The sequence below is a fragment of the Cydia fagiglandana genome, chromosome 21 (assembly GCF_963556715.1).
Source record: "Cydia fagiglandana chromosome 21, ilCydFagi1.1, whole genome shotgun sequence".
In the NCBI taxonomy this organism is placed as follows: domain Eukaryota; kingdom Metazoa; phylum Arthropoda; class Insecta; order Lepidoptera; family Tortricidae; genus Cydia; species Cydia fagiglandana.
This window is the reverse complement of record NC_085952.1, coordinates 985,408-1,012,239: the sequence shown is the minus strand read 5'-3', so window position 1 is coordinate 1,012,239 and position 26,832 is coordinate 985,408. Positions and strand designations below refer to the sequence as shown.

Below are 26,832 nucleotides of genomic sequence, written 5' to 3'. Positions count from 1 at the left end.
TTTTTGACAGCGTTTAATTTAGAATTCGCATCTATAAAGTATTGCGCTCAGTTAGAATCTGATATCGTGAAAAAAATTATGTCAGATTACCCAGAAATCTTCGCGGAAAAATTGGGTTGTTTTAATAAGTATAAAATTAAATTACCATTAAAAGACAACGCTAAACCGGTGTTTTTCAAAAGTCGACCGGTAGCATTTGCACTGCAAGAAAAAGTTAACGCTGAAATAACGCGGTTAGTGCAGTTAGGGATACTTGAGCCAATCGATCACTCTGAGTACGCCTCCCCGATTGTACCAGTTTTAAAAAGAGACGGATCAGTTAGGATATGTGCAGATTATTCGCAAACTATTAACAAACAATTATTGATTGATAAATACCCTTTGCCTACAATAGACGAACTTTTTTCAAAACTTCATGGTGGAGTACAATTTACTAAGCTAGATATGTCTATGGCGTACAACCAATTTCCAATAGAAGATCCCGAGAGCCTAACTTGTATTAACACATGTCGCGGTTTATTTAGATATAACCGCTTAATTTTTGGGTTGTCTAGCGCACCCGCGATTTTTCAGCGCGCTCTGAATAGCATACTTGCTAATATAGATGGCGTGTTATGTTTCCTCGACGATGTACTGATAACGGGCCGCGATAGAGAGGAGCACGAGAGGAGACTTAGGGAAGTGTTGCAGCGTTTCAAGGACGCCGGGCTTACACTTCAAAAAGATAAATGTGCATTTTTCCAGGACGAAATCATGTATCTTGGTCATGTCATAAACAAACACGGTATTAGCAAATCGAGGTCAAAGGTCAAGGCTATACTCGAGGCACCGGTGCCTACTAACGTAAGCCAACTTCAGTCGTTCCTCGGATTGGCTAATTATTATCGAGGGTTTGTTCCTCGTGCGTCCTCTATATTGAGCCCACTGTATGACCTTTTAAAAAAAGATGCCAAATGGGTTTGGACCGAGGAGCATAATAAGGCTTTTACTAAAATAAAGGAAAGTCTGGGTTCAGACCAGGTATTGGCGCATTATAACCCTAAGGCCCCCCTAATTCTGACAGTTGATGCATCTCCCCAGGGTTTAGGTGCAATTTTGTCCCAATTGTCTGAGGATGGTTCGGAGCGTCCTATTTCGTTTGCTTCGCGGACACTGAATTCAGCGGAAAAAAACTACGCGCAGATCCAAAAAGAAGCAACTGCAATCGTATTTGGGGTAAAAAAATACCACCAATATTTATATGCTCGTTCTATTCCTTTCATACTACGCACTGACCACAAGCCCCTATTATCGATTTTTGGACCACAGCGGGGTGTACCAGAAATAACGGCGAACAGGTTGCAAAGATATGCTATTTTCTTATCAGCATACAATTACACAATTGAGTATGTTCGAAGTGCAAATAACAGCGCAGATTTTTTATCAAGGGCGTCGTTGCCAGACCGTGCGGTAGACGATGGTGGTAGGGCCGTCGTGGCCGACCGCGCGACGTACATCAATTTTGTATTGGAGGGTAATTGTTTGCCAGTTACGTTGGTTAAGTTACGCGAAGAAACTAAGAATGACAAGACCTTGAATAAAGTTATTCAATGCATATTGCAGGGGTGGCCACGCAAAACAAATGATTTAGTTTTGAAACCTTTTCATCAATGCAGGTACCAATTGTCATTTGATAACGGTTGTTTAATGCGTGGACACAAACTTGTCATTCCTCAGTCATTGCAACGCCAAATTGTTAACGAATTACATAACTCTCACTTTGGCATTGTAAAGACTAAAGCAGAGGCGCGCGCCCGGTTTTGGTTTCCTGGCATAGACTCGGTAATCGAACAGCTGATCGGCGCGTGTCCGGTGTGCGCGCAGCTACGTCCCTCCCCGCCGCGCGCGCCTATGTCTCCGTGGAAATATCCAACGCAGTCCTTTTTGAGGTTGCACATAGATTTTGTGGGTCCGGTAAACGAACATACCTATCTTATTGTAGTTGATGCGTATAGCAAGTGGGTCGAATGCTACGACATGAAAAACAATATATCGTCAGTAAAAGTTATTGAAAAATTGTATGATTTCATGTCGCGGTTTGGCGTACCCCAGACAATTGTTAGTGACAATGGTACATCGTTTGTAGCGTTGCAATTTAAATCATTTTGTGCCACAAATGGTATTACGCATATAACTTCGCCGGTATACCACCCAGCCAGTAACGGACAGGCCGAATCATATACGAAAATTATTAAAAAAGGCATTAAAAGTGCATTATTGGCTTCGAGTACAAACAAGAATGTCAATAATACTTTGCTAAAATATCTTTTTGATTACCGCAACTCGCGACATAGTACAACGGGGCAGTCTCCAGCGCGCTTAGTATTCGGTAGGCAGTTGAGGACTAGGCTAGACTTACTTACGCCACAGTCATCGCCCTCGTCCACTGAACTCGCCTCATTCGTTGGAAATAACCAGTGCTCGCAGCGTAATCACTATGGAGGTACCAGCAGAACACATTTCGTACCCAACGACGCGGTGTTGTACAAATCTTATGCAAACAAGAATAAGTTCTGCTGGCGCAATGGATGCGTTATCAAACGTATCGGCAAGTTATTATACCTTATACGCGATAATATAACACAGGAAACAGTGAAAAGACACTTTAATCAAGTTTTAAAAGATAAGGCTACGATGCCAGTAACCTATACTAGTACTAATCATCAAGGCCAACAGCGATTAGTGCCGACAAAATCAGTACCCCCCCTGTTTACTCTCCCGACTGTACTAGAGGCTGGAACAGAGCCGGGGGGAGGAGAGGTCCCGAATATAGGCGATGTCGATAATCGTCCATCGGCTACGTCAGCTGAGCTGCCCCCGCCGGCCGTATCCGCCGCGCCGGCCGCGCCCGCTGTACCGGCCGCGCCACCCGCGCCGCCTGCGCCGACGCCACCGCCCGCGCCTCACACGCCGTTCGAGAGCGCTGCAGCCGCGACTTCATCGTCACCGGTGACCACAGATAACCCGTCAACCGTACAGGGTTCCAATGCGACGGCCAAACAAAAAAGGGATCGCCCTAAAATTAATTATAAGGTTTTCTTTTAATGTTTATTTTGAATATGTGTTCTGATCTTATAAGGGAGGGATGTTATGTATGTAAAGGGTAGTTGTAAGTGCATGCAACGGTGGCTGCGTCCACCGTCATTCTCGAAAATATAGTAGTTCATAAATGGCCGCCTTGCGTTTGTTTGTGCTCCCCGTTCCAATATTTAACAGGTACTATATAAAATTCGGCCATATTTAAGTGAAAACTTGCGCATTCAATTAATTGAATCACTCGTCCTATCAAAGCTGAACTACGTGGATGTTGTGTTTGGGCCAAGACTTCTTGCAAAAACTAAACGACTCATACAGCGTGTTCAAAATGCCTGTGCTCGCTTCTGTTTCGATATTCCGTTGAGAGCTCACGTGACCCCATATCTGAATAGCCAAGTCTTGCGACCCCTCTGGCAAAAAGAATAGATAGTATAGAGGGGTCCTGTCATTGTAAATTGTGTAGTCACTGTAAATTTACTGCCATATCTATCGTCACACGACTAAAACTCAAAATAAAAACGTATAAAATTATCAAAAAAATGTATATATGGATAAATGATTTTATTATTTTTATATCATTTTGACCCGTGTTCATTCACTGATATCTAACTATGTGTTAAAATTGTTAAATATGAAACGGTGTCGTCACGCCATCTAGCCGAGCATAGGCCAAAGGTATGTGCGCCATCTATCCGAGAATGACTTTTTCTTGATTTTCGATGCACGTTTTCTTCTTAGACTTTATTCGTCTTAAACGAAGTTACATATGTCTTTGCCTCTGGTGTTGCCGGTGTCCATGGGGGACGGTAATTGCTAATCGCCTGCCATCAGGGGATTTGCGTGTTTGCCGTCTATCATAAAAAAATATACGTTTTTACAAAAAGCTGTAATTTTTCAAGTCTGTTAAATATTTAGCCGCGCGTGACTAATCGCACGATTGCGGGATTAGTTGCTCTCGAAATTAAACTCCGCAAATGGGTTCGGGATTTTATTCTGTCCGTTTTACAATTAATATATAATCCAAGTCATTGTTAAACCGTCACCAAATTATTTGTTGTAGTGTGCGTGACCGCTAAAGAGACAACGCCGTTCTCGGAACTCTTCTTTCTCCGTGTTTTTTCCCATTTCATCTGGCCCCAATTTCACCAGGGTGACAGGTGCGACAATTGTAAAACATCACTGTTGCTGACGTCACAGGCATCTATGGGCTACGGTTACCGCTTACCATCGGGCGGGCCGTATTCCTGTTTGCCACCATCATTGAATTATTAAAAAAAACTTTATTATATCGGAAAAAAAACAGATATTTCTCTTGCTAAGTTTATGACAATTGTCACAAGAAACACTACAATTGTAACGAAATTCCGACATATAACTCATTTCCTGTCAAGATTCACCGACAATTCTACAAATATGTCGACTAGAAAAAATAATTATTGTTTCACAACATAATTGTAATTCATACAATTGTAGCAAAATGCCTGTCATGTTTGTAAGTATTTCTATAGAAAATATTTTATAAAATTGTAATGGGCTGGACATGTCTGTCGTATGCACCCTGAAAGTTGGGCCAAAATGGTTACGGAGTGGGACCCACGGAACACCATAGATGGTGCTGACCGGAGTGCAGGCAGATCGAAAAGGAGATGGCGGGACGACTTGGACGTATTTTCTCCGGATTGGCGGGAGACTACAAAAGACAGGGTTGAGTGGAGGAAGCGAGGGGAGGCCTTTGCCCAGCAGTGGGACACTTAATCAGGCTAACAAAAAAAAAATTGTAATATGTCACCTGTCGCTTGACAATTATTGTCGTCGAAATTGGACCCTGGAGTCGGCTCTCCGAATATTTTGACAACTGACTTTTCAATTGACTTGCAGTTTTTCTGGGATTGGTGCCACTTATAGCTACCTCTTACAAACTAATTTCTAACTTATGTCCACGGGCGACGATGACCGCTTCCCATCAGGCGGCTCGTCTGCTCGTTTGCTGACTATTACATAAAAAAAACTTTGTCCGGTTTAGTCTCCTAGTCTACTCTCCAACGCCGTCCTCGAAACGTCGGGGATAATTTTAATAGTAGATTTGTTAACCAAGAGGGATGAAATGATGCCTTTCACCCGAGTTAAACACTGTTTTTATTTCGAATAAGAGGAAAGTAAAATGCATGTGTTTTTTCTTAATGACTTAGTATATATTTATAGTATTTTTTGAGGGTACTGAGAGTATTTAACAATTTAGGCTAAAGTATCGTTATTTATGGAATGGGGAGTCAAATATCAGACTGGAAATTGTATAACAAATTCGTTTATACCAATTATACCCAAATTGCAATTGCTTATTGTAAAAAAAATCGTACCTAACATGCTCTAGTGCAGAAACATATCTATTTCTGCACACCTTTTAGAATAACAATGACCCTCTTTCAGAGAATGAGAAATGAAAAACTTATTTATACGCGATTAAATTACGTTTTAGTAAATAATAATGTGTAAGAATCGTGAGTTTAAATCAGTGTAATGAGGAGATCTGTAAACGAACTAAAGCCACCGACATAGACCACCGGATTAGCAAGCTGAAGTGGCAATGGGCAGGCCACATTGCGCGCAGAGAAGATGGCCGATGGGGTCGAAAAGTGCTCGAGTGGAGACCACGGACTAGCAAGTAGGACGGTACGGTAGTAGGACGTCCACCCACAAGATGGTCGGACGACCTTGTTAAGGCCGCCGGAAGACGCTGGATGCGGGTCGCTTCCAACCGGTCCAAGGGGGAGGCCTATGTTCAGCAGTGGACGTCTTATGGCTAAGATGATGATGATGATGATGAATGTTTACTGTTTTCTCCGGGGTCGAGCCGGAGGTCAGGGCTATAACCGCGAAAATCTAAGTTCGCAAATTGCGGGCATTTTTCTCTGTCACTCTAATTACGCCTTCATTGGAGTAAAAGAGAAAGATCCCCGCAATTTGCGAATCTCGGTTTTCGCGGTAGCCCCCCTGAGTTTTTCCGTCCCCGTGACGTCACGGCAAGTTAGGCGCCCTTAGGATTTAGTCTATGAGAGGAATACTTGTTCGCATTCCACATTTTATTGCACTGTGTCGCGAGTCACGAGATGTAGCGATTTTTTTTATTTTAACCCTCGACGCAAAAAGAGGGGTTTGACGCCAATGTCAGTCTGTGTCCGCTGGAGCTGTCACCATTCCTAGTCTGCCATATCCGTTTACTATCAGGCGAATTCGTGGCGAAACCAATGTGAAAATGTGAAGCCTACTTAAATATCGCTTATGAATCTATATGTCACCTATAGTATATCGTCTACGTACTACTTTCGAGAACAATAAAAACGGGTGACTTTTTATGGTCATAAACCAATTATTCAGTGGCCCCTTTTCATTACTCTTGATTGTATGTACTTACATATATACAAAATATGTAAAAGTTTTGCATCGATCTCCATATAAGTATCTCGCACATTATACGTAAGCTAAAATAGATGTCAAATACTGTCATGTACTTACTTGAAAAAATGTAACCATGGTATAATAATACGCCTGGTACTCTCTTCCCGTCTTTTCTAGGTCACCTGACTGACACAAGCCTACGTCATCATGCGACAGCGCTATATGATAATATGCGATAGCGCTATATATAGCGGCCATGTTATTGTGACGTAGGCTTGTGTCACTCTGGGAAGAGAAGACCATGTTTTATTAGACTATGAATGTAACCAAATACTCCAGTGCCGAATGCCGGATTCGTACTGGCGACCTAAGGTTGCGCTTTACAGTTTAGCTTAATATTTAATAAAATAATTGCATTTTGTACTTAGAGGATATAACCAACGGAGACGCCATGTCTAAAATTTTCGGTACAAAATAGTCTGCCGTTTTTTGCGGGGGAGGGGCACATCAAATGTATAGGTACGTCATGTCAGATAAATGTCAGTCCATACATATGGTTGACATGTGGTTGACCATTGGCCGCCTATTTTCGACAGAGGGGAACGCCTGTTAATGGCGGCTCCATTGTTAATTACTCCGAGATTTTGTACCCTAATTTTGCACATTTCTGATACTCATAACGGGAATTTTATTTTAAGCTAAATTCCAAACATTCTCTCGTGACTTAAACCACCAGCCCCTTAAATAAAAGGCGCCGTGCGTTCCAGGCGTGCTTCGCCTTAAACGACCTTTCTTAATATTCCTCGCTCTGTGGCGATTGTACACTCGGCCATGCATTAGAGCATTTTCAACTTTATTCGTATGTAGTTATGAGCTAATTTTGAATAACTTACGTGGCAATCGTACAGTCCAATACGCATTAGGATATTTTAAGCTATATTTGTATGGGAATAAGAGCTATTTTTGAATGGATTTGTGTTCGGTTAATGTATTCTTTAAGAGCTTAGACCGTGACACGCTCATGGTTGTAATATGTAATCTCAGAGATGTTGCATATGTGTTTGTGCTTATATTATGTTAGTATTGTATTAAGATATAAATTAAGCATGTAACGCTAATTTCACAAACCAAAGGTGGCGTAGTAAGTAGAATGGGTGCTGTTTGTGGAGATTGGATGGTCTTATTTAAGCTAACACACATACATTATCTAATAATGTACCAAAAAAATAAAACACAAAATACAGCATTTTTATTCGGCATAGCGAACTTTTATAGCGGGAGAAACGTAAAAAAACTGCCATTTGTTGTCGATTTGAATTTGACAACTAAAATGTCAAAGAAATTTGTTTTGACAACTTCAATTTTTTTTCTTTCGTAAATCATCCACTTTTTAGACTTTACGGTAACATAGACTAGGAATCCTCTAGACCGAGTTAAGAGCAATTATTTCATGCAACCGATGATGCCAAAAATTTGGGGGTGCGCGGGACGAGTTGAGCGAAATCCCGTGCCGTGATTGGTCCGTTCTAAGACACGGACGTCACACAAAGACACTTTCGACTTGAACATGGAGTAAAATTACCGTATGCGTGGCAGAGGGAGTAGCGCGACTATGCTCAGTCTGGAGGATGTTTTGCCTGCGTACGGCAATGACATTTTGCGGTCGTAGTATTTACTCAGCTTGTCAAAAAAAAAAAAACATTTGGTAAGTGGTACCTGTATACAATGTCTGTTTAAGGGTTAAGAGTGGCCAATCACTATAGCAGCTACCCTATATATAATGGAATAAACGAATAAATGAAATGAAATGAAAACATTTATTTTCAGGCAACTATTGGCCCATAGATAAATACCTTAAAACTAGCATACATATTAATACAAAATATATCTTAAAACTAAAAACAAAATTATGGCTGCGATGCAGTTCGCAACCCCGCAGTGTCAGGGAGCCGGCCGCGGAACCGCCGGAACTTGACACCCTTCGGCCAAAACTCCTCCTTGCCGAAGGTCGCTAGTTGTTCATTCGGAACGCTCAGCACAAAAAAAATAAAATTCACACTGTGTCGAGATTCCAACTTCACGACCCTCAGGATGAATCCGGACTTGGCTCGTACATATTTCACGATCTCCTCGACCTTCGTAAGGTAGTGTAATAAAGGAACGACTTTCGACTAAAAACTACAGTCAAATCGGTTCATCTATTTGTCATCGGTTTGTTTATTAATTTTTTTTTTGACACTTGTGTATATATATATAATTATATTATATGTAATATATGTTTAGTATTTATGTATGTAGCATGTATTTTATTTACTTTTGGACGTTTTGGTTAGTTTACTTTTAAAATGTTACTGTGCATTCCTTAAGTTTGTCTATCTAATTTGAATTCTCCCCTCATCTACTCGAAGGTTAGCTGGAAGAGATCCCTTGCAGGGATAAGCTCGCTTTTGTACCTTTATTTCTGTAAATATTGTTTAATAATTAATTAATTAATTAATTAATTATGTAAACCTGTGTTGTGTACAATAAAGTGATTACTACTACTACTACTACTACTATTTAGGAGCTACGGAGCCAAAGACAGAAACTCACTCATACTCATGTTCATGTACCTACTCAAATACTCATACTCATGTTGAACTTACGACACCCCTCTTTTCCCATGGGGAGGTATTTTTCAAACAGGAAGGGTACGCTGACAGATGTCATCTCAGTACAATTTTGCGAGATTTGGCGTTTTAAGGTTATAACGAACGAGATGCACTTATGGAACTTTCAGTAGGAGTAGCAGAGAAAGCGCTATTATTGCTTGTCCTTGTCACAGTCTCACTTTTTGTTTGTTCCCCACCAAAAATTTAGTATGGTTTATGGTGGGCAACAAATAACCCGACCGAATTACGTAGATTGTTTTTGGTATGTTGTCAGGAATGTTAAAACGTGTTTTTAATATTGTCGCTTTGCGTATGTTTTGTCCCCCACGGAGGCACGCGTATACCACTTCTACAGGGTGAAATTTAAATCACTGGCCATATTCATTCCCGGCACTAGGTTACACTTAAGGAATCTATTTAGCGAAAAAAAAGAGTACATTTTTTTTTAATTTTCATTTTTCAATTTTTAAATATTTTCCACGAGTCGTGGTCACCCTATTACCACAAATGTAAACAAACCTAATAGTAGGTTTTAACAACAACATCAGCAAAACCCTTATCTGACCTTCAATAAACCTTATAATCGTTGCAATAGGGTCCACCTAGTTAGTGTTGGCGATGGTAGGCAGGTTTATCAATTTCGAGGGTAGTCTAAACTAAACCATTCCGCGCTAGCGGTAAACATAACGGTAAGCATAAATGATTAGTCACTCGTCACTCGCTAACCTTAAGCCGGGAATACACATGCCTTTAACTGGCACACTTGCATACCAGCTCCTTGCACGTGCCAGCTATTGTCATGTGTATACACTAACTGGCATGCCTGTATCTGGCAAGCAAGTAGATTGCAAGCAATTTGATTTACTAGCATGCAATATGAGGGAGGGGACGCGGGGGGCTGCAAAACCGGCATGAGTGAACGCACGCGACAGCTACAGGCATGCCAGTAGCGAAAAGAGTTGTCGATGGGGTGCACGTTTTTGTAGTTTTGTGTTCGCGTCAAGTTTTTGTTTGTTCTTTATCTTTTGGATTCATCATGTCACGATGGGGAGATGAGAAGACGATACAATTTATACATTTGTACAAAGAATGCAAATGAATCGCCAGTAGCTAAAAATCGTAAAGTTATTTCCAATTTAGTTTTGGCCGGGATAGCATTTCGCATATGAGTATCATTTTTTTTAATTTTGTCTGCAACTTTTGCTAACAATTCGTCAAATTTTTCTGGAAGCATTCTTAAATGATTCCTGTAACCACCTATATCTTCTTGTCGCATTTCTGTAAGCAGACATGAACTTGCTCCGTAGTTTTCCCTTCTGGAAATCCAATTTCTCACCCAAATCTGCCTATTCTTTCTCTTTTTCTTTTCTCTCATCAATTTAGCCACACATTGTATTGCTAGTAGCAATACCATACTATTTATTTCACTTCGAATGTTTTCCATTGCAAGCTCAACGTGAAACTGGTGAAACTAGAATGCAAGTGTGCCAGCTACAGTCATGTGTATACGGCTCAGAAATACAGGCATGCAAGGAAGCAGATTGCATGCAAGTTTTACTTGCAAATGTATTCACTGTGGGTCAGTTACTTCTACATGCCATTACCTAATATGCAAGCTACTGATCCGTTTTACAGGCATGTGTATTCCCGGCTTAATAATAATCGCGCGCGTACTAAGGTTAAAAAAAATGTTTTCGAACCGGGAATATTACGAAGTGGTACGGTGTTATTTATTAAGTGGTGAGTGTTTACGTGGTGCACAAAGATTATACGAAATGGAATCAGTTCCACGCCTTCGCAGACAAGGATTGAATCCAAGAGTACCATCTCGTGGGACTTTCGTTAGTTGCGTCGACTTTTAATCAAATGTAAGTACATAAGTTGATTCAATTATTTAAATACGCCTGTATGCAAAGATTCCTGACCTAGTTTTTACTCATTGTTTTTAAGCCTCCGTGGCGTGGCGTTTTGTTAATAATCATTAGTCAGAATATCAGAAATAACATTTTAGATTCGAAGCCCGTTAAAGTATGAAGGAAAAATTAGCAACTTATGTAGGTAAGCGTCTTCTTATCTCGCTGCAATAGGGTTCATAATTGGTGACGCGATTGCAAACAGCGGGAGGGGCGGGGTGTCAATGACCTTAACTGATAAGAGAGAAGCGGGTGTGGGTAGTTGTCGGTTCACCATAACGTACGAGGTTTTTAGGACAACTTGATGATGAGTTATTTCGAAAAAAAAGTACTGAGCGGTATTAAAAGAAAAAACACGTGTTTAATATTTTTTCGAGTTCTTTCGGGTGTTTCAATTTGGCCAGTGAATTAAATTTCACCCTGTATAGGATGCTACTTCTATGGTTATAAATTATATGGAGATGAAACCTATCTCTTTACCCTTTAAACACAATTTAATAATAAAACGTAATTGTGAACTAATCCTTATTGTATAAAAGGCTTAATTTTAATTGGAGGTAAAGTACGGGATAAATCTTAAGCACAAAACAGATAAGTACAGAAGTCAATCACATGTATGTACTTTACTTTTCATACCTACGCTCGACGGTCGCTCTAGGGTTGCGATCGTTGCGAACTATGACTTATGCACAAAAAACTATCGTGGTAGTGGCACTCGTATCTATCGTATCGTATCTCGTATCTAGTTGTTTGATTTATTGTTGAGGATGAAACGGGAAGAATGGGAATATAAATTAATAATAACTTTAATAACTCAAATAGGTATTTTAATTTTAATGTCATTGTTAATATATTACAAATTTGCCACAGAAAATATCTTGCGATGATTTCGAGATTGGCGAAATGCACGATTATTATATTTTAAAGTGTAATAAATTCGCATTCTCATGTACAATGTAATAAATTCGCATACGCATTCTCTCTGAAACAACTGGTAGCTTAAAAAACGACAATTCACCGTTCAATGTTGAATTTAAACAACCGTCCACTGTACAGTTATATTAACTTTTTGTTTTGTTTCTCCATTATTGCACAAAAAAGTTCACAGACGCGTGTCTCAAGCGGATGGCACTCGCGCTCGCACTGGTCCCAACTGGTCCGAGATATCGTGTCCGTGAGCAGTGTCTATGTGTGCGTTGCTCGAGCGCGCTTTGTATGTAGATTGATTTCTGTACCTATCTGTTTTGTGTCTTAAGTTAAACTTAAACAGAAGCCGTAATGTTCACATAACTTTAACGACCTTTTCTAAATCGGCCAAGGCTCAGCGGGCCTAATTTACACCAGTCAACGGAGTTCATTTTCGAAGTGATATTTCTGCTACATAAATACAGGTGCAGTTAGGGAATGCAAATCGGTTATTTTCGGTTATTTTTTGTATGGAAATAATCGGTTATTAACCGAAACCGCGGTTATTTCCATACAAAAAATAATACCGATTTGCATTCCCTAGGTGCAGTGCATAATTATATTCCTTTTTTTTGGAAACGTTTGTATTTGTCATACTACTTCGGTCAACCTGAAATAGACACGTTCGTATGTATCCGTGAAAATACGAGGGAAAATAATTATGCATTAACATCTGTATACATTTATCGAAAACACAGTTCGCAAGAAAAGAAAGAAAGAGTTTATTTAAGTGTAAGGTAGAAGTACTAGTGCTCGACGCTGCACTAGTATTCGACATGGGCACTTTATGTCAAAGTAATATAGGTTATATTTGAACGGCGAACATTTTTCTGTATTCAAATTAAATCCTTGTCACTTTGACATAAACTGTCCATGTCGAATACTAGTGCAGCGTCGAGCACTAGTACTTCTACCTTACAATATTGCACATGTCAAATAGGCGTATTCTGATTTTTATAATAGTTTAAGAATTAGATCTAGATTAGATATGGATCTGATCTCTCAATGTCAAAAATAAAGTTTCTGGTTGAATAAATGGGAACCATAAACGGCACAAATATGACCTTGAGATACCGAAGCATTAAAAGCGAAAGCTGTTCCAAAATAACTGCAATTGTATGGCTGTAAAATTGTATAATTTTGTTGCTGTTGGTATAAGAAAACTTAAAGGAAAGGATTTCGAAAAAAAAACTGTACCTACCTACCTACCGTTTACTAATAGAAAATCGTTATACTGATATTAATGATTTTTTTGGTGTAATATTTGAATGCTGGTATTGTAGCCAGACATATAAAGAGTTAAATTTGAATCAGCATCTTACATATAACCTTTGTAATAATCAAATAAATTCTTACTTTTCTTAAATATCGTATAGAATAACTTCGTTGACTGGACTAAGGATAAGATAAAGATATATTCGAGTTTTGTTTAGCTCGAAATTTATGGCAAAGTAAATTGAAATAAGGTACCATTCGTTATAATTATTCTCGTTTGTAATAATTAGCGAAGAATTTTGTTTCTTGCTCAAGTAATAAATAGGTTATGGCTTTTAGTATAATGTGGATAATTATGGTTTGGAATTACGCTTTTGATTTCCCAAATAATATGGGTTAAAAGGGAAGAATAGCTTTGCGATCCCAACGAAATAACGGTGCTTTCTCTATGGAATTTCCATTTCCATAACGGTTTCCACTAAATAAATCTTAACAAATCATCATAATCTAGGTTTATAGGTTTCACTTTAAAAAAATGCAAATTTTGTAATACTGAAAATGGACGACCGGTCTGGCCTAGTGGGTAGTGCCCAAGTAGTGCCCACCCTGCCTGTGAAGCCGATGGTCCTGGTTTCGAATCCCGGTAAGGGCATTTGTTTGTGTGATGAACACAAATATTTTTTCCTGAGTCATGGTAGTTTTCTATGTATCAAACTATATATTTATCTATATAAGTAAATATAGCACCCATAGGACACACTTTGCTTATCAGATCTTACCAAAATGGTTTTCTAATCTATCAGTAATCGCTTTTAACATAAATCTCTTGTTACCTAAACCAGAAAGGATATTTATCTCCAAGTAGAAACAAATGTCCTCAGTATCAATAAATCAGTATAATCTCCAAATTACCATTTCAACCAGCAGTTCCCATCACGATATAAATCTTTCTTGAATTCATCGATACGTAAATCTCGCTACACGTGTATAATTGTATCCCATCAAAAACATAAACGTGAAATGAGAGCCAAGTTCAATAGGCTATCAAATCCGCTGCAGATTTTTCTTGGTCCGACTCTATTAAGAATATTCGCCGTTGTTGACTTCGCCGCAATAAGAATTGAGACCTATACGGGTGCCAAGTTCTAGTTTGCTTGGGGTGTAATTAAAGTTCAGGATTTGACTTGTCTAGTTTTTATATACGCGCTATATTAATTATCCTATGTTACTTTTCTAAAATTTAGTTTTTTGGTATAAAAACTAGCCGATACAAATCCTGTACTTTAATTACACACCAAGCAAACTAGAACTTGGGATACGTAAGTGAGTCAGTCAGAAAAAACCCGATTTTTAGATGTTTGTATCTTAACAACCGATTGAGCTATATTCATGAAGTTTAAGGTTCTAGTTAGCCTTAAGGGTCTTAATAAATGAACCAAATTTCAAATGTTTACATTTAATAGATTCTTAGTTACACAGGGGTTAAAAGTGTTTCCAAATGGTTCGTGTAATATAATACAACACACGGCCGCTGCGTCGCCAGTTCTATTTTCTTTCGAACTTGGCTTGACGCGCTGCTGCTGCGTGTCTAGATGTCTAATGATATGTATTCCATCACAACACAATTTTGTAGCTTAATCCCGTAAAACCGGGGTTCCGTAGGAAATCCCCCAATTTCAGCTAACATACGAAATCACCCCGGAATCTAAGCAGAAGGTTAGACTTGCAAAATCTCAAAAAAATAGAAATTGGCCGGTTGTTACAAATTATTCAGTTATGACAGGACATTTCTGAAACACATAGGGTAAATGTATAAATTAAAATAACTTATGAACATGCCTCTATTGTCAAGGCTTTAGAGTGCGTGTTCAGATATATTTGAGCATCTTGGCCGCTTGATATATCAAAATAACAAAATCGTTGCAGACTTGTGTTAGTCTAATTCTACCTTGTTCTTTAAAAAAAATAAAAAATAACGTATTTTTCTACATAATTTAGGAAAATCCCTTTATCCACCTACGCATAATCCAGTCACGTCACATTGCCCCAAACCACCACCCGCCAATCCTTATCATATTACACAAACCTAAGGTTATAATCAGCACCCTCGGGAAATTACCCGAGCGGGGTAATCACCCCGAAAACGGGGTAATTGTGTTAGCTGCCTGAGGTGTGTGTAGTTTGACTTTCAGATATAATATATTTTCGTTAAGGGGCTACCCGAGGTGTTCATCGATTTTTGACAAGTTTTGAATCGTATCTCCTACTTTTGCGCTACAGATAGAATTATAAGACTAAGGGTTATTGGTTCTTCAATCTTTTATCTCCAATTTTGTCTCATCATCATCTCAGCCATAAGACGCCCACTGCTGAACATTACATAGGCCTCCCCTTGGAGCTCCATTCGTACCGGTTGGAAGCGACCCGCATCTAGCGTCTTCCGGCGGCCTTAACAAGGTCGTCCCCGTCCATCTTGTGGGTGAGTCCAATTTTGTCTAGCGGATTTAAAACAAAAGTATACTTATACCGATAACACCCCTGTGCCCCCCGCTCCGACGGACGGTCCACGGCAGTAACTCACCTGTCCCAAGATTATGCAAGGTAATAAATAGTTGTAGCCATGTACCTAATGGATATACACTTTGACTCTGCGCATCACTTTAAAAAATCTGTTCGCTCCTGCTTAGCAAAAATAATATCATAAGCTAGTGATATCCACTCAATGTTATATATTATATGTATACTTAATAATCAATAGTAAATAGTTAATGCCTGCATTATTATTGTAAACGGTATATTAGGTATGTAACGTAAATGCAATTATCTTACTTTATTCAATGCATGTGGTGTTTACCTTTAAGTAATTGTTACGCTAAGCGATAATAGTTAAAACGTTTGTAGTTATACTTTACAAAGTGTAAACAATTGTTGGTGAACCAATAAATATAAAAAAAAAAAAAAAAACTTATTTTTTATGATTTTTTAACATTGTCTAAAAAACACTTTTTAGGGTTCCGTACCCAAAGGGTAAAACGGGACCCTATTACTAAGACTTCGCTGTCCGTTCGTCCGTCCGTCCGTCCGTCCGTCTGTCTGTCACCAGACTGTATCTCACGAACCGTGATAGCTAGACAGTTGAAATTTTCACAGATGATGTATTTCTGTTGCCGCTATAACAACAAATACTAAAAGCAGAATAAAATAAAGATTTAAATGGGGCTCCTGTACAGCAAACGTGATTTTTGACCAAAGTTAAGCAACGTCGGGCTAGGTCAGTACTTAGATGGGTGACCGTTTATTTTTTTGCTTTTTTTTGCATTATGGTATGGAACCCTTCGTGCGCGAGTCCGACTTGCACTTGCCCGGTTTTTTAAATACCTAAAGACACAGACTAAATATAGTATCAAGTTTTCTAGTCCCCCAATACGAAGCTCAGCCGTAATACCAGCCGAGTGTACCCGTCTATCATAATTAATATCTATGAATATTAACCAAAATATTCAGCTCATCTCAGATGCTCCATTTAATTGGCTTGTTATCAAATATAGCGACAAATTGCTCAAATTGAGCGAGCGCGAAGGCCAATTCTGAGTTAATAATTTGATATGGTTTTTATCATTTTTAGGGTTCCGTACCTGTTCGGAACTTATTACTTCAATTTCCTACAGTACCTAAAGGGTAAAAACGGGACCCTATTACTAAGACTCCACTGTCCGTCTGTCTGTCACCAGGCTGTATCTCATGAACCGTGATAGATATAGACAGTTGAAATTTTTACAGATTTCATCAGGCGATTCCTATGCTCGTTTGCCTCCTTAATCATAAAAAACCGGACAAGTGCAAGTCGCACTCGCACACCGAGGGTTCCGTACTTTTTAGTATTTGTTGTTATAGCGGCAACAGAAATACATCGTCTGTGAAAATTTCAACTGTCTAGCTGTCACGGTTCATGCGATGCAGGCTGGTTTTAGTGTCACGCGGACCGCTCAGCCGCCGTTTTTACCCTTTGAGTACGGAACTCTAAAAAGGGTACCATATCAGATTCTGAAAACAGAATAAGCGTCGTGATTTCTGAGCATTAATTCTCGTCCCTTTGATCTTGATTGCTTATAATTTGGTGGTTGCGATGGATTCTGATTGGTTATAAGTGGTATCAGATATGTTTAAGGGTCTTCGTATTTTGAATGAATGAATGAATAATATTTATTTCAGGACTAGTCCCATATTATGTTAGTAACAAGTTTGGTACATACTTAAATTTAGTGTTAGTGCAAAACAACATAAATAAAATCACCTACCCACAGTATTTATATATTTGGTATTTTGGATTTGGTTTCATATTAAACACAAAGGTAAATTATTAGGGTTCCGTACCTAAAGGGTAAAAACGGGACCCTGTTACTAAGACTCCACTGTCCATCTGTCTGTCTGTCTATCCGTCTGTCTGTCACCAGGCTGTATCTCATGAACCGCGATAGCTGGACAGTTGAATTTTTTTTTTGCCGTTTTTGGTAATGTTACGGAACCCTTCGTGCTCGAGTCAGACTCGCACTTGGCCGGTTTTCATTATGATGTACAATCGTAATTTATGATCAAAATGTAATTACAGTTAATACGTTAAGTAAGTGGATATTAAGGTATGTTTCCATTTCAGGTAAGCCAACACCGAGGATTTGACGTAACCAGTTAAATGTATCGAGATGCAGCGGTGATAGATACAGTAGGTGAGTTTTTAAATAAATATTTTGTAAGTACTTAGTTAACCTCCAGCCACCCAGAGACTTATAAAAAGGTCTTCTGTTCCATCCTAATTTGAACTTTGTGTTGACAAAATAAAATTTCATTTTGCTTGGCAAGGTTTGAAGTATGGGCGGCTAGAGGATAACCTTACGTTTTATTTCGAAATAGGGATCTTATTGACAATGTACGAAGTGGCATTAAATTAAAATAGTAAAGACCTGCATTGCTTGGGAGGAATTTTAATCAAATATAGATAATCGTAAAACTTTAAAGTTAAACTTTGTTCATCTACTTATGTCGATTTATTTGTTTTTTTAAAGTAAATTTAGCGTATAAGAAGTCAAAAAGCTGCTAAAGTCGATAGTCGTAGGTACCATGAGTCATCGACAGTGTCAAAGCTGACATATAGGTACGCTAACGTCTACGTAATTTTTTTCTATAGGTACATCTCGCTCGCACTAACACGCGAGTACGAGCGAGACGCATAGAAAGTTACGTTCTCGATAGCGTTTATGTCAGTGCCATACTGGTGGTAGCCACACTTACACTTCCAACAGTCTAAATAGCGTGGCTGCAATCCTAAATCGGTCCGTGAATGTCAAAAACGTACAATGTTTAATATTGGGATGCCGTCCATTTGGATGAATCCATTGTAACGGCATCCATTTGGAAGGCTCGTCAGTGGCCTGCTTTAGCCTCTGACGCTATAATTTCCGGCCAACGCGTGGCAACGTCCATCCCTACGCTTTCTTACAATGCGACCAGTGATCATGACCTTCAGACACAGACCACTTCAACTAAACTACTAGACGTAGCACATAACTCGATTGAGGTCACCACAGATATGCTCTCCCGTACAAATTTAGTATGGCAGAGCGACCGCTTATTTCAGCTGCGCCCACAAATAGGACCACTACTCGAGTGTTTTAAAAATATTTATAATTATTAAGCTTTAGGGATGTTTTTGGGTTATTATAGTATAAAATAGCGTAGAATACAACTCTATTGCGCTGCTGGATTCGTAGCATTTTACAAGTAAAATTGTACATATGTGTGGTGATCTCGTGCTCTTTGTAAACGCTTTATAATGCAGTGTCTGTGTAGTCTGTGCCTTCAGACTATCATGGTTCTATTCGGCTAAGAAGGCTACTTGCGTGTATCCATCATAGCAAGGAGTCAGGAATCTGACCGAGTCAGTAGCTCACTCCGCGATTTCTTCGCTTTGCTACAGGTAGCTAAAAGTACATCCGTTCGACCCCAATTTTGGGGTTTGCCATAAGCCGCGCGTGGCGCTGTCGCCACCTAGCGGCCATATCTGTGCTGATCGTGACAGACGCGTTTTGTTAGAGAGTGAGTCTTCTGTACCTAGTACTATTATTTATTCTGTGACCGAGTATAATAACATTATTTCGTTTGGTGATGAATTATTCCACTGTAGGTACATTAGCGACTGTGGCGCTTGGATCGGCCTTTAGGAAATTAAATCCCATCCGAGCTTCCTGCCGCTTCTACATTTTAATGTGGCCACTTATTACACCGAAGATATTTATTATATTGAAAAAAAATTGCACCTATGACCAGAGAACCCGCCTAGCGCCTAGTTGTGCTATTTGTAGGTATAAACTATGGTTACACAAAGCGGATGATGGATCTTCCATGGCGCTGACTAGACGCCGCGCCGACGCACATAACGCTGTGTGGGGGTTACTTACACTTAAGGTGACATTCCATTTCCAACTGCAGCTGCAATACTGTTCATTTTACTATGGAAATTGACAATGACAGCGACGCGTTTCCATAGTAAAATGAACAGTATTGCAGCTGCAGTTGGAAATGGAATGTCACTCTACCTAACCTGTCAAATGAGGTTTTGTTAGAAGTGGACCTTAATCTTTAGACTTTAGGAAAATATGGGGTTATTTTGTTAATTTATAAACGATAACAAAATTATCAGTACTAATGATGATCTGGTATAAAAAAAGTATTGTGAAATAAATTGAAACTGGAACTTCAAAGCCATTCCTGCATGTCCTAGGCCCACTTCATTTTGGTAGTACAATATAAAACTATCAGTCTAGATTCCACAAATTATATAACTAATATTCTAACCCTGAAACCGTGTTTTTGTATAAGTTTACACTAGAAACTAGCCAGAGGGCGCGTTATCCCTTCAAAAAGTAGTTCTCTCGAATTGATCCGGCCTAACCAAACATCGTTTTACCAAGTTACAGAAGGCATTTAAAAGAGGCAATTTCTACTCTATATCAAGTGTAATAAGAACTAGTGCAACCACTTTTTTAACGTGGTAAAGTAAGCTGAGTATCATATAGGTTAAGCGATTTTGAATCTTATATACATAGAATAAACACGGAGAAACTGAAATGTGGTTGACTTTTTTGGTGTTTGGTCAAAGAATTTAATTTCCGACCCATTTTGTACCTTGTCACAGTGACTATCAATATGAAAGTCGCTAGAGACCTCATACTATTGTCACTGTGACAAAGTACAAAATGGGTAGGTCATTAAATTCTTTGACTGTACAGAGGCTTTTTAAGGTCTTGTTGACTGTCAAATCGTTTGAAGCTTGAAGGTAGTTTAATACTTTAATTTAACATACCTAAATTATAATCCATCACCAGTTCTTCTTGGTTTTTCCTGCTTTTTAGGGTTCCGTACCCAAAGGGTAAAACGGGACCCTATTACTAAGACTTCGCTGTCCGTCCGTCCGTCCGTCCGTCCGTCCGTCCGTCCGTCCGTCCGTCTGTCTGTCACCAGGCTGTATCTCACGAACCGTGATAGCTAGACAGTTGAAATTTTCACAGATGATGTATTTCTGTTGCCGCTATAACAACAAATACTGAAAACAGAATAAAATAAAGATTTAAGTGGGGCTCCCATACAGCAAACGTGATTTTTGACCGAAGTTAAGCAACGTCGGGCTTGGTCAGTACTTGGATGGGTGACCGTTTTCTTTTTGCATTTTTTTCCGGTTTTTTTTTTGCTTTATGGTACGGAACCCTTCGTGCGCGAGTCCGATTCGCACTTGCCCGGTTTTTTTTGGCGTACGGGTGCCAGGTTTCCGTTTGAAGAAAAAAAAATAACGATACTGTATAGTGTAGGTACAGGCATATGCTACTATTCGAAGGCCGCAAAAATGTGACACGCTTATGGCTCTACAAATAACATCGTGTCATATCGCGTTGTGTAACATATTATTGCAGGTGACTGTACACTTTAAGATCGATCTATTAAAACATTTGAGCTGCAGTTCTGAAAACAGAGTACAATCGTAAAACATTACCCTCCTATCTTCGCCAGTCGAGTAATGGCGTCTGATTCGAATTCATTTCAGTCGGTGTAAGTGCGAGATCGTTTCCTTGATGTATTTTCGCGACGGAATCGCTGGCGCTTCCGCAACGATCTGTCTGCAGGCTGCCATACAAATTGTAGAAGTACTATTAATATAATTTATTATATATGCATAACTTTTTTTTTATTTACCGAGAAAAAACTTGACTGGATCAAAAAATACAAATAACAAATGATGCCAAAAGTTAAAAACATGGAGATAATAATTATAGCATAACAGAAACATAATTATTATAGCATCAGCTTATTCAGCGATAAGACCGCCTGTCGCTACCATTATTTACACTATAAATCTGTTATTGTATTTTTCTTTGTGGTGCAATAAAGTGTATTTATTTACTTACTTACTTATCATAATATTTCGACAAAAAAGGAAATTTTCAATAAAGATGTACCAACAATAAAAAAAATAAACATTTATTAAAATAGACAAACATAGGTTTCTAATTAAAGCTGGTCAAGCAAATCTTGTCAGTAGAAAAAGGCGCAAAATTCAAATTTTCTATGGGACGACAATCCTTCGCGCCTACATTTTTTTTAAATTTGCCTCCTTTTTCTACTGACAAGATTTGCTTGACCATCTTTATATCCATACAGCCCTAATTATTTCACTCCGACGGTTGCACAATAGTTTTTCTAGTATTATATCTAGTGCATCTATATTTGTGTAGATTTAAATATGGTTTAAGTATTTTATTCATTGCATTGCTTAAAGCTTTAAACCTCTATCCACTTTGCAACTACCATAAGTTTTTTTCACCACGTTATCCAGTTTATTATCACATGGATAACAAATTTTATATTCTGTGGCTGCCGGCTACTCGCACCCTCGTCTTAAATGACGTGGGAAAAATTGTTTTCCGTCCCTCTCTGCACGTCCCGCTCGCACAGCTGCCATTACATTTGTATTCTTAAAATTGAATTGGGATTGTTAACCGAAAGTTATATCGCCTTACATTTACTTTTATTGGTTGGGAAGCTTTTTTGGTCGTGTTGTATTTTATCTACACACAATAGAGTTAGACCAAAAAATGTCTGCAACGATTTTGATAGCATACGCTGTGCAAGTGTTATTTGTACGCAGGGCCGGATTAACCCTAAGTCAAAGTAGGCAACTGCCTAGGGGCCCCGCCTCGGCTTGGGGGCCCCGCCTCGGCTAGGGGGCCTCGGCGACTCAGCGCGCACCAAATCAAGTTTTGTTCCATAGGCTCAAAATTCATGAGTAAATTTTTTATTATTAGGCCCGATGAAGATCGATACCCGGCCTTTTAACACGGTTTCACAATTTGCGATATTGTCAAAAAAATTCGCGCTCGCTGCGCTCGCGTTTATTTATAGTTCTTTAAATTGACCCTGTATCTACATGTTGAATGACCTTGCGGGATTTGCTGCGAACGAAGGACTGCGCATAAATTGCTCGAAAACAAAGGACATGCGCCTTAATACCTTGGATGCAGCGACAGTATATGTCAACGGTGAAGCAGTTGAGCAAGTAGAGCGATTTACGTACCTGGGGAGCGTGGTCGACCCTTCAGGGGGAGTGGACAGCGATGTTGAATCGCGCATCAACAAGGCGCGAGCAGCATATGCGCAGCTGAAGCCTATATGGACGTCCACCGTGATAACTCGACGCACGAAAATCAGGATGTTCAACTCCAACGTCAAGTCGGTCCTGCTGTACGGTTGCGAGACATGGCTTGTGAGGAAAGATGTGACCAATCGTCTGCAGGTGTTCGTAAACAAATGCCTGCGACGCATTCTAGGGATCTACTGGCCACGAACCATCTCAAACGTCAGACTATGGCAGATGACGGAACAGAAGCCCATAGGAAGGGAAATCCTCGAAAGGAAATGGCGCTGGATCGGACACGTACTCCGTAGGCCGGACAGCCATCTGGCCAAGCAGGGTCTCCGCTGGCATGCGGCCGGCAGTAGGCGGTCGGGGAGGCCTTGTACTACATGGAGGCGATCAGTTGAGAAAGAGGCTGGCTCAACTGGACTCGGCTGGAAAGAGCTGGAAGAAGCCGCTCAAGATCGTGACAAATGGAGAATTCTTCTGCGAGCCCTATGTCCCTAATGAGGGATAACAGGAATGCATCATCATCTACATGTTAGCTTGACTGGTGAATTAATAGAGGTACCTAGACCAAGAAAGTGTTAATTATACGTCATAATTTCGTAGAAGTTTATACGTTTAAAATTGTCTTCATAGTAATTTAAGTAATTTTAATATATGGAAATTCTTTATTATTAGGTTGATTCTAATCATGTGGCTCGGCGTTTGGTCTTATGGTCGGGCAATGGCTGTTCAGCCTCTCAAAATATTGACTATTGAGAAAATCAACTTACTACAAGTGAGCTTAGCTTTTAGCCTCGCTTAAAATTGGCCATTAGAGGTAGATAAGAAAGTGGTGCTAAAGCTCTCATCTTTGGTATTCCACTGGGAATTGGCCTTAAGCCTAAAGGGCTCTTCCCACACTTGACGCGATGCGGAATCGGCAAAAACTGATAGAATAAAGCTTTATGTCCACGCAATAAGAGCGAAAAAGACATCGTTCGATTTGGATCGGCTTGGCCGACGCCTGAAGATTGAAATTAAAAACGCAAACTTTTATTTCCCTGTACTGAATGTGCTGTGTGCAGAATTGACTGTAGGGGGCCCTGAGCTTCGCACGGCCTAGGGGCCCCGACATGCTTAATCCGGCCCTGTTTGTACGTCATATCATAGAAGTTTGACGTTTAAAATAACACTTGCACTGCGAGTGCTATCAAAATCGTTGCAGGCTTATCTTGGTCTAACTCTATTCGATCCCCTATGATAAGATACCCATTATGATGCCATCAAAAATCGCAAATTACGGTCAACATAAAGATAAACTGTTTTGTTACAACAAATTTCTTATCTATGAAAATGTTTTATTTTTTTCTATTATTGTGTTATAAAAGCGTCAACATCGATTTATTTAATCGTATGGCGCATATACATAAACATTTCATAACTATAATTATAAGTCCACATTCAGGGACCCGATCCACGAGATTGCGTCGGATGTTAACTTGAACAGATCTTCCGGAGAGCCAGAGAAAGAGTGTAGAGGGCAACGCCGAATGATGTGCTCTATAGTCTGAGCTTCCTGACCGCAGTCACAGAGAGCAGAGTCTCGCCATCCCCACTTGTGTCGAAAGTAATAGCAGCGTCCATGGCCTGTCCTAAGTCTGTTGAGGTCAACATCGATTTAATAATGACATTCAAATTTCGAACATCTGTCAAAAACAAAAGTAGATTTTGTCACCCTGCGTGACATAAACTGGCGAGAAATCTCTTCTAAACCATGACTTATTTCTATATCCATTCTGTATGAATTTTATGGAAGTATGGATTTTAGTTTCATATCTGGCAACCCAGAGCAAGCTTAACAAGCTCTCTGTGAGAATGCCTGTGAAGCTTTTGACCTACATCCGTTGTTTTACTATATTTGCCCACACAATGCATAATGTACTGAACTAATATGCTTTCAACCTTGTTCGTATGTTCTAAATAGCGACCCGCCCCGGCATCGCACGGGTTAACGAATCCTTAACAAAGTATACACCTAAATCTTCTTCAATAATCTTTTGATATGTGGAAAACGCATGAAAATCCTTTCACTAGTTTTTGAGTTTATCGCGAACATACATACACACAGACAGACGCGGCGGGGGTCTTTCGGCGCGATTCGAGAAATGATTTAGAGATTCACTAGATATGAAATAGAAAAGATATGTGACGTTCCACGGCAAAAGGTACCATTTCCCCGGTTGAATATTCGAGCGTTAATAATAGCGTAAGCGCCAGCCGCCATAAGGTACCTTTTGCCATGGCACGTCACATATATTTACTATTTCATATCTAGTGAATGTCTAATTCATTTCCCGAATCGCGCCGTTTGTTTTACACTGTGTAGGTATTGATACAGAATCCCTAGTGTAAAGAAGGCCACTGACGAGCCTTCCAAATGGATGCCGTTACAATGGATTCATCCAAATGGACGGCATCCTAATATTAGACATTGTACGTTTTTGATATTCACGGAACGATTTTGGATTAAAGCCACGCTATTTGGACTGTTGGAAGTCTCGTCAGTGGCCACCTTAAGAGCCAACAGGAGTGGTAATTACTCGACTGTTTCCTCCGTGGGTTTTGATGCTAGAGCAATGATTTTATCAACACAAATTAATATTGTTAATATCTGTGTCGGACCGTTTTGCTTAATTTGATATTTTTGTTTTCTAAGGCACTTTAAAAATGGCCAAAACGGCCTCATTAACTATGCCGCAATGAGAGGCGTAGTATTCAAAACTGATATCAATTAGCCAAAAAAGCAAAACGGTCCGACACAGATAATTTCATAATCATTTACATTTCTAAATTTAGTAACGTTTGGATAAGTTTTGGAGGAGGAAACAGTAAAGTACGAAACCTCGATTTTTGCGATTTTTACGCAGGATTTTTCGCCTTGTCCTTATCGCAATAGTTTTAGGAGCCGCTTCCGTTAGGGAGACGGTTATATTTAATGTGAAGAGGGTGGTTGGTGGCAACATGCAGTGCGTGACCCATATGGCTCATGATCGCACACTGTGGAGACGGAGCACACAAATGGTCGCGATCCTCAGCAATGAGGGACCGAGGAAGAAGAAGACAGAGCTAAACTGGTGACAGGAGGGCTGGCTCCTACTTCGCGCAACGTATTGGCATTGCCGTCCAGCGCGGCAATGTCAGCCTTCTTAGCACCCTGCCACAAGTCACCAAGCTGGAGCCAGTTTTTTATTTATAATTTCATACATACATACATACATATAATCACGCCTATTTCCCGGAGGGGTAGGCAGAGACCACGGATTTCCACTTGCTACGATCCTGACATACCTCTTTCGCTTCCTTCACATTCATAACATTCCCCATACACGCTCGCCGGTTTAGGGTGATTATTTATAATTTCAGTTGTAGTTTTATGTAGTTTTAATTTTTGTTTATATTACAGAGCTGAACTAATCAACTATCGTACAATAACTTTATCACGTAGACAGGTGACAAATGACGCGTCATATTTATCGCACGCGACGCGACGTTTCGTCGTTGATTAGAGATAATGACTTAATTTCCCGTAGTGCCACTTATGACGATGGGTTTTTGTCGGGTGAATATTTATTATACCCTATTCTGATATTATGATAGCAATGTTTTTATATTTTGTGTATAATTTTTCGGATATTTAAATACATTTTTCGGATATTTAATTAATTTCAAAATAAGAGACGGTCGAGCCAGACTTTGACACTTCCCTTCAATGATATAACTAAAGAAAGGATAGGCGTTCCAAAACTGGAGCGCTTTTTGTACAAAATATTGTACAAGTTGCCTTTAGTCACGCCTAGGCAAGCGACAAATGGGCACGTGCTAAGCTCCCGCACATCGAAAGAGAAAGAAATAGTTAAGCTTATGTTCAACAACGCTTCGCTTCCCCTTG

At 39.6% G+C, this 26,832-nt stretch overlaps 1 protein-coding gene across 2 annotated transcripts in view; it reads left to right on the top strand.

The window, feature by feature from the left end:
* Positions 1-26,832, top strand: part of LOC134675061 (alpha-2 adrenergic receptor) — a 683,584-nt gene that overhangs the window by 347,512 nt on the left and 309,240 nt on the right. The window lies entirely within an intron of this gene.